Here is a 9,718-nt window from a genome sequence, read left to right as displayed (position 1 = left end):
GCAGTGAGATGAAGTGGATTGGTATATAAATAATATTTACAGTGGAATCTTTCAAGTCATCAGGACAGTTCTTTCAATGATCATACGCTTACCTCTATGTGATGGAAAAAAACAATTTTGGGGTACATCTCTGCATCAGGAAGAATAAAACTTTATAACTGCCATCATAATTAGAAATTTCGACTTAAATTTACCATCTGGGAAGGGAACAGAAATTATCCCATTTCTTTATTTTTTATTTCTTTGATTTTTAGGTCTCCTAGGATTGAAATCTTTATCCTATATATATATATATATATATATATATATATATATATATATATATTTAATGACTAGAAACATAGAATTTATCCCTGGTACATGACAGAGTTTTTAAAAAGTGTTATCAAAAACTCTTTTCCAACAGGTTTACAGCTTTACAAAAACAGAAAATATATATTTTTTAATTTTGCTGAAGGAAACATCTAATAAGGTTGTTGCCCCGCCCCCCCCAAGTGACATCTCTCCAGAGCTGGTCTGCTAAGGAGACAGGCGGCATTGACTGGCCGTACTTGATTACAGCCTTTGTCCTGCTGTAGCTGAACACCCTCCTACAGTAACGCTTTCATTACTTCTGTTTTTGACATTTTGATACCACTTCAAACATATCGAACATTTGTAAAAAAAATAGCACAAAAAATTTCTGTAAACCCCTCACCAAGATTCCCCAAAGATTGGTATTTAACTCATTTATTTTATCATTTTCTTAGATCGTTTTGTTACACAGTATCTGCCCAATTTCTCCTCTGTAGATTTACTACTTTTCTCTGTGTAATTGAGGAATATCTTGTGAGAGCATACTTCATTACCATATAAAGAGATCCTGTTTCTTATCCAGATTTCACCCATGAGTTTAAACCATCCATTGATGATTCAGTGATTACTCTGCTGGTTGCCAAATAGTGATTTTCTCATTCCATCACCCCGTCTACATTTATTAGTTGTCACAAATGGCGAGATTTCATCCTTTTTTTGGCTAAGTAATATTCCATCGTGTATTTTTACCACATCTTCTTTATCCGCTCATCTATCAGTGGACCCCTAGGTTGCTTCCATATCTTGGCTACTGTAAATGATGCTGCAGTGAACACAGGGATGCGTACATCTTTTGGAATTAGTGTTTTTGTTTTCTTCAGATAAATACCCAGGAGTAGAATTGCTGGGTCATATGTTAGTTCTATTTTTAAATTTTGAAGAACCTCCATACTGTTTCCCCTAGTGGCTGCACCAATTTACAATCCCACCAGCAGTGCATAGGGGTTCCTTTTTCTTCACATCTTTGCCAACACTTTTTTTAAAATTTAATTTTATTGATTTGAGATAGAGAGAGAGAGAAACACTGATTTGTTGTTCCACCTACTTGTGCATTCATTGGTTGATTCTTGTACATGCCCTGACCAGAGATTGAACCTGCCACCTTGGGGTATTGGGATGACTCTAACCAACTGACCTACCTGGCCAGGGTCCTCGCCAGCACTTGCGGGTTGATTTATTGATAATAACCCTTCTGACAAGTGTGAGGTGATATCTCACTGTGGTTTTGATTTGCACTTTCCTTATGATGAGTGGTGTTGAGCAGCTCTTCATGGTTATGTTGGCCATTTGCATGTCCTCTTTGGAGAAATGTCTGTTTATGTCCTCTGCCCATTTTTTAATCAGGCTGTTTTTTTGATACTTGTATGAGTTATTTTTGATATTAACCTCTTATTACATATATCATTCATAAATATCTTTTCTTACTATCTTAATACAATGTTCAAGACTCATTTTATTCTTTCCCAGCTCTAACTCTAGAATCAGCCAATTCTGCAAGCAGCTCGGGTTCCTTTTAGTAGCAAACAGAATTTAGAAACCAAGTTCTGCGTGCTAGGTGTACTCATTGCTTCTGGGCTGTCATTGCTTCTGGGCTTTCTCAGAGAACAGAGCTACAATATATAAGTACACACACATCCATAATTATGTATATTAAAAGCCATGAGTTCACACTGTCATGTATAATTCTAATCTAATGCTACAGGATTAATCCTACTCTTCTCTCTTTCCATCTTTGTAACTCTCCTCTCAGTGAGAATCTGGAATTCCATTGTCCATAATATATTTACTACTTATTTACCCAATTCTAGAATACACAGAAACTAGTTTTAGGGTTGTTACCACCAAATGACCCCAACCATTGCAAAAAAAAAAAATAGGATTTAATATTCATTGGCAGTCCATTTTTTTCTTTAGTCTGAGAGTATACAGTAAAATAAATGTTATTCTAAAGTTACTTGGGTTATTTCCCCCTCCTTGCCAAACACACCTACTTTTCAGTCATTATATTATCCATTTGAAACTGTTAGATTGGTTGATTTGTTTGTATTCTAATTTTAGGATTTCCCCATTTGTGTGTTTTGTTTTATTTTGTTTTAGGAGATGAATCATTAACACGTCTCCAAAAGGTAGAACCACCCACAAAGGAATATTCAAGAGAAATGTCACTCTATCCTCTACTCAGTGCCCACCCTCAACCTTTCAACCTCACTCCCACGTACCTCCTGTAAGTAGCCAATCTCATTAATTCTTATTTATTCATCCTGTTTCCCTTTTGGTCAAAAAAACTAAAGTACATGATGTATTTTCCTACTTCCCTTTTTTCTTACATAAAAGACAGCATATTTAGATACTCTTTTGTACTTTGCTAAAAATCTTTCCATATCGGTTTGCAGAAATCTTCCTCATTTTTTTTACAGATGTATAGTGCTCTGGTATGTGCTTGTACCACAGTTCATCCAGCTGCTCCCCCTCTAACATTGTGCAAATACAAACAACGCTGCGATAATTTACCTTGTGCATATGATGTTTCATACTGTTGGAGCTCTATATTCATGGTAAATTCCTAGAAGTAGGGTTACTGAACCAAAAGTGGACACTGAAGCTTTTTAGATACCTAATAAGTTTTAACATGGAGATTTAAAGAATCTTCTGTGGTAATGTTCATTACGTATTTGTCTATATAGATGTTTTGTTTTAGATTTTGAGTTACCAGACTTTGTATGTCTTTTACGCAGCACAATTATACCTTAACAAATGTGTTCCTGTGATTATAAGCAACCAACAACAAAATTCTTCCTAAGTAGTGTTAGATTTCACATGTATTTATTTAATTAGAGTATAGCTCCAAGAGTAACAACGATGCACAAAAATAACAGGGAAAATCCCTTAGAGCTGAAAAACAATTGTTACATAAGAATGGATCACATTCTGCTTGTGGGAATGGCCAGGGATGGCATATTTTTACATCTCTAAGGAGGAGGTATTTCTTCCCAAGCAGAGCCGATGCTCTGAAGTCACGGGAAACGTGATGAACAGTGAAGGGCGCTGGTCTGCTGGTGCAACAGGGCTGGTTAATTATACTGTAAATCATGCAAACACCGACACGTGGAACAAAAAGCTTCTTCAGACATCTTCTCCTTCTCCCTAAAAGAACAATTCTTTTAAAAACAGACAGATTGGCAATTGTCTTGGACTGAGAATATACAAAATGCTGACATTAACCCCCAGAAACGCTAAGAAGCTTTACGGCTTTGAAGTCTGTCGGGCATTTTAAAAATGCTTTACAACTATGATTTGACACTCTTGATCAAACATTGTAGAAGTAAGGACAACTAACTCCCACCTCTGCGGTCTATGCTCGGTATAATAACATTATCCTGGAGTTTTATTATTGGTGTCTTTCTTTTAGGAGTCTCCCTTCATACAGGGTCTCAGATTCACCAGCAATTCTCTGCCCCTGAGAAAGGCAAATGTTTTATTTGGAAGCATTTGCGGGATTCGGGCTTTCACAGACGGAGATCACAGATGTCAACAACCCCCCCCTGCCCCTTTGGGTTCTCCACTCTGAAAGGAAAAGAATCTCTCTATGGCACAAAGTTACCGTATTTGCTTTATCATTTATACTTCGATCATTTTGTTTGCGTAATGTGTGCCAGATTTCTTCGCTGTAAGTGTACAGTTTTTCTCTTTGTGATTAAGAAATACCCTGTGTGACATACTGTGTGGCTATGTAGATATCCTGTTCTCATCTATGGCAAAGCGTTTCATTAAGATGCCCCATATTCACAATTGGGGTCCTCACCAGATTCCTTAAATGCAGAATTATGTAAACCACGTCATGCCAAACAGGCTAGACCCAAAGAAAACCACGTTTCATTTGTTACTGCTTTAATCTTGGCGTCAATAATACGAGGTAATGCAACCTTGTGTAAAGAGCTCAAGTTTTGGAATCATACAGAGTGGATTAAAAATGCAGCAGGGCTACTTACTATCTGTGACTGGAAAGATAAGCTACTTGAATGAAGTCTTTGAGCCTCAGTTTTTCCCTCAGAAAAAAGAGATTATCAATCTCACAGGACTTTTACTGTGAGTGAGGGTTTAATGAGCTCATGTAATATAAAAAGTACCCGGAACTATATTCAGCATGCTGTAGGCACCAATAAATTGTAGCTATTGATAAATAATAAGAATATTATTCTGGTTAGTTTTGAACCCTGATGAATTCTTTTTTGGATGGAGACATGCAGCTGTATTATACACCGATACCGTTGATCCAGTTTTAGGGCAGAGCTGATTTAAACACAGAAAAGCACATGCTCCCCTGTAAACTCCCCCCAGGAAATTTAACGGTGGGGTCTGTCTATGGACCTAGAGTTCATACCAACGCTTCACTGTTCGCTGGGAGAGCCCTCATTCTGCCAATACTGGAGCGCCACCGTGAGGTCAGCTTTGGTTCTGGCAACAGCTACTTGAAAGCTGTCCCGATTACAAGAATGTTTGAGTAGTTGTATTTACATTGCATTATACTTACATTAAAGCCTGAAAAGTACATTCTGTTGACCCTTGATGGCAGAAAATATACCAAAAAGTATAAGAATTTGTCTTTTTCTAATTTTGTTTTTCAATTACAGTTGACATTCAATATTATTTGTATTAGTTTCAGGTGTGCAGCATAGTGGTTGGACAATCACATGCTTCGCAAAGTGGTCCCCCCGATATTTCCAGTACCCACCTGGCCCCATACGTAGTTAATACAGCATTACTGACTGTATTCCCTGTGCTGACTTTACATCCCTGTGACTATTTTGTAACTACCAATTTGTATTTCTTAATCCCTTCTTTTTACCCAGACCCCTAATCTCTCTCCCCTCGGACAACCATCAGTCTGTTCACTGTTTCTATGAGTCTTTCTAGTCTGTTTGTTTATTGTGCTTTTTAGATTCCACATATAAGTGAAGTCATATGGTATTTGTTTTTCTCTGTCTGAATTATTTCACTTAGCATAATAACCCCTAGGTCCATCCATTCTGTGGCAAATGGTTAAGATTTCAGTCCTTTTTATGGCTGAGTAATATTCCATTGTATACATGTACCACCACTTTTTCATCCACTTGTATATTGCTGGACACCCAAGTTGCTTCCATACCTTGCCTATTGTAAATAATGCTGCAATAAACAAAGTACAAGAATTTGGATTTCTTAAGTGCTTGGTTTGGATTTCTAAAGTACTAGAGTACTGGTGAATCTTAAGAATTTGAAATTGAAAACTTAGCCCCGGGGAAAGTGAGAGTTTTGTCAAAGTGTGAATGGCTGCTGGGTTTTTTAAAATCTATAACTAATCACCCTCTCCTTGACTTATATTTTAATTAAGGCCCTGAAGCTGTGATCTAGAAGTTTCTACTACCCTTTGCAAAGAAAAAACAATTCCTATTTTCAAATGACCATTAGAAATTCCACTCAGGTGGCCTACGGAAAAATCTCAAACTCAACTTCGTCAAAATCAAACTTATTGTTATCCTTATACAAACCTAGCCCTCCAACATTCCCCATCTCCGTGAGCAAAGCTACCCTCACCTAGTCACCTAAGCTGAAGACCGGGGAATTATTTTAGGTTTCTCCTTCACCTCATCTTCCTACATTCAATCACTAAGGGAGTCCTATCAACTTTACCACCTCAATGTCTTTGAGATCTGCTCCCTTCTCCCCTTCCCTTTCACTACTGTCTTCTTTCCTCACTAGACTACTAGTGCAGTATTCTTCTGGTCTCCTAACTCCAGACCCGCCTCTCTTCCACGTTGCTGCTAGAGTGATCTTTTAAAATTAAAAACTGTTTATATCAGTGGCTTCACTTCCCTTAACGGCTCTTAGTGCCTGAAAGATGAAATCCACACTCCTCATCGTTATACTCATAAGGTGTACGGGAGTAGTCCTCACCCACCTGTCCAGCTCCATCTCTTGCTGCATCACTTGCTTTCAGCTTTATTGAATCACTAGCAGACCCCCAAACACAACAGGATTTTTTCATGCCCCCTTACATTTGTTGCTGCTGTTCCCTTTTCTTAGAGGAGTTTACCTGTCTTGTCTAATTTGTCAGTATCTTGTTTTTAAGGGTATGCCAGCTTTCTCTCCTCTACAAACCTTTCTTAACTTTCCACAGAGCCCAGCCCATCCTTCCACCACAGAGCGACTACTCCCTTCCGTCCTGTAACATATACCACAGTGCCTAGAGAATTTGCTTGCTCTGTTTGTAAGGAGCTCTCTGCCTGTAGTAGACTTTAAGCCACTTGAGAGCAAAGACTGTGTCTAATCTCCCATGCCGAGCACACTGTAAAAACAATAACAGGGTTTGTTAAGTGATAAGCAGGGATTGGAGGAGAAAAGATTCTCGAAAACACACTCCGAGGGTATGGCATGATCACTCTGTTCATAACAACAAGACAGCCCCCCAGCTCCCACTGCACTGCAGACAGACTTCCTGTTCTCACTTGCTACGGCTGAGAAGCCACGTGTGTCTGCCAGTCAGACCAGACTGGTTTTTGGAGAAATTCCAGTTATACCAACCCATGATTCAATTCCTTGTCACTTTTATTGACGGTGGTTTTTCCTTGTTTTGTTTTGTTTTGCTCTGAAAAGGAAATGGTCCCTTAATAAGTCAGCTGGACATTGTCAAGGTAAGAAATGATGGCCCTGGTTTGGTAGCTCAGTTGGTTAGAGCACTGTTATGACACGTCAAGGTTGTGGGTTCAATCCCTGGTCAGGGCACATACAAGAATCAACCAATAAATGCATAAATAAGGGGAACGACAAACTGATGTTTCTCTCTCTCTCTCCTCCCCCCTTCCTCTCTCTCTAAAATCAATTAAACAATTTTTTTAAAAGAAGTTATATAAGTCTGACAGTTTCCATTTGACTTCATTCATTCAGCCAAAATTTATTACTAAGTACTAAGCAAAGGACATAGGTCCTTTCCTAAGCCCACAATGGTGGCCGTTTCAGAGACCTTTGTTTATTTTATTTCACTTCATTAATTCAACAAGACTTATTGACTTCTTACTACGAAACTGACTTTGTGCTAGGCAAACATAATATGAAGATGGATGAAGACCATACTTGCACATTAGAATCCCCTAAGGAACTTTAAAAAAGAAAAGAAAATTGGTTCTCACCCAAACATAATATGAAGACAGGCCCATCTCTCAACAAGCTCGAAGTCTGGTGTAAAACAGACGTGGAAACATAATTACAATGCAATAGGAAAAGAACTAAAATAGAGGTATTTACAAAGTGGCACAAGAAATCACAGAAAGAAGATGGACTATGTCAAGGAGGGGACATTCAAGGTAAGCTTCACAGAGGAGAGGACAAATAAACTGAGTTTTGAAGAATATAAGGATTTTGCCAGGGAGGAAAATGAGAGAGGACATTCCAAGAAGAAAGGAAAGTATGTACAAAAGTCTATATCTAGAAGAAGCAAAGTTGTGATGAGATGATAAAATTAAAGCTTAGAGAAGGTAAGTTAACTTACCCAAGTCGCATAGCTGGGAAGTAAAAGGGCTAGAGGGAGCTAACCCAGGCTGAAGTTATTTATGGGAGTGTGTCGTATTTCTTGAGTGTTGAGAATCGCAGCTCAGGGCATACAAGTGCTAGGAGCTCGGACTTCGCTGAGTAGACAATGGGGAATCGTGGGAGGTTTTAAGCAGAGAAGCAACATGGTCGCATTTGGGCTTTGGAGAGAGAGATCATTCTAGCAGTGACTTTTAATTCTGACTGCAATTTGAATCACTTGAGAAGCTGTCAAAAATTATAGGCCAGGTTGCTACTCCAGAACGCTTAAACCAGAATTTCTGGGGGTGAGACCCAATTTTCTTTTCTTTTTAAAAGTTCCTTAGGGGATTCTAATGTGCAAGTATGGTCAAGAACTACTGTACCAGGAGAATGGACTGAAAGATGGAAAAGAACTAATATTTATTCAGCACCTACTATACTTGAGGTTTTGTTGTGAATGCTTTATACAACAACTACGTATGTACTAGGATGGTAGACAGACAGATGTCAATGGATAGACAGATAGACAGATAGTACTTTGATGCATTTCAACCATTTTGAACCATGTGCAGAGAACTATTACATTACTCCTAGCCATCAAGGCAGATACTATAATCCTATAATCCCTATTTTACCAATAAGAAAGTTGAGGCCCAGACCAGTGAAATAGCCCATCCAAGATGATCAAATTATTAAATGATAACAATCGGATTCCACACAAGTCTTTCCAATACTCAAAACTATGGTCTTTCCACTATACACCATTGCCTACAAACCTAGCTTAATCCTCAGAACAATCCTGAAGGAGTTATCACAATCCTCATTTTACAAATGAGAAAATTAGTCCTAGAGAGTTTAATCTGATCAAGTCACAACTAATAGACGGAGAGGCTGGGGTGGATTTAAATTCAGACTTGTTTAACTCCAACTACATGCTTGTGAAAATAAAGTATATAAGCACATATTCAACACTCAATACGACTTTCCTCTGAAAGAAAGGAAGCAAATTGGATTATTAATACAAGCCAGAGTATTATTCTTAATGAGGAGAGTCATCCCAATTTCTGGAGTCTCAGGAGGCTAAACCTCTGTTCAACTATTAATCCCAGGGGACTTATTTGGGTGGAGGAGTGGGGATGGGGCACGAGAAACTCTGCCATAGCCTCTACCATATTTACCTGGACAAACTTTAACCTTGGCTGAGTCCAACACTACAACTTCTTCACACCCTTATCCAAGCAGCTGAATCATGCTGGTTAGTCTCTTTTTTAATTTATTGTCTCTATGCAATATTGCCCAGCAATATTATGCCTTTTCCTAGTAAGTCCATTTTCCCACTCTTAGAGAAATTATTTCATATCATTTCTTCCCTCCTCACTCCCTCCAACACTCCCACCCCATCCCATTATTCTCCATTCTCTGTTACATCAACAATTTCCATCTTTTCGTTCCTTACATTTTACAAACATCCCCAGGTGCCCACTTTTTTAAAACCAAAAACCTCCTTTGAACCCAAAGGAGTTGCTTTTTCTCAAACTTTTTCTAGGTGTATCCTCCTCTGCCTGATCTCTGAAGGTTGGAGTACACTAAGGGTCAGTCTTGGGTTCCCTTCTCTTCCCTACTTATCCTAAGTGATCATTTAGAGATCTGGGTTTTTAGATATGGGTTTGTCACAGTTACATAGGAATTGGATTCTAAAGTCAGCTCATAAAGAAAAAAAGAACTCACGGAGTGGAATTATTCTTGGACATTCCTTAAATCACCCATGAAGTATGGTAGTTGTGGTTTCATACGTGTTGATCCTATACATGAATGTGAT

Source organism: Desmodus rotundus, chromosome 9 (assembly GCF_022682495.2).
Source record: "Desmodus rotundus isolate HL8 chromosome 9, HLdesRot8A.1, whole genome shotgun sequence".
NCBI lineage: Eukaryota > Metazoa > Chordata > Mammalia > Chiroptera > Phyllostomidae > Desmodus > Desmodus rotundus.
The sequence above is the reverse complement of the archived record's forward strand: the minus strand, read 5'-3'. Positions refer to the sequence as shown.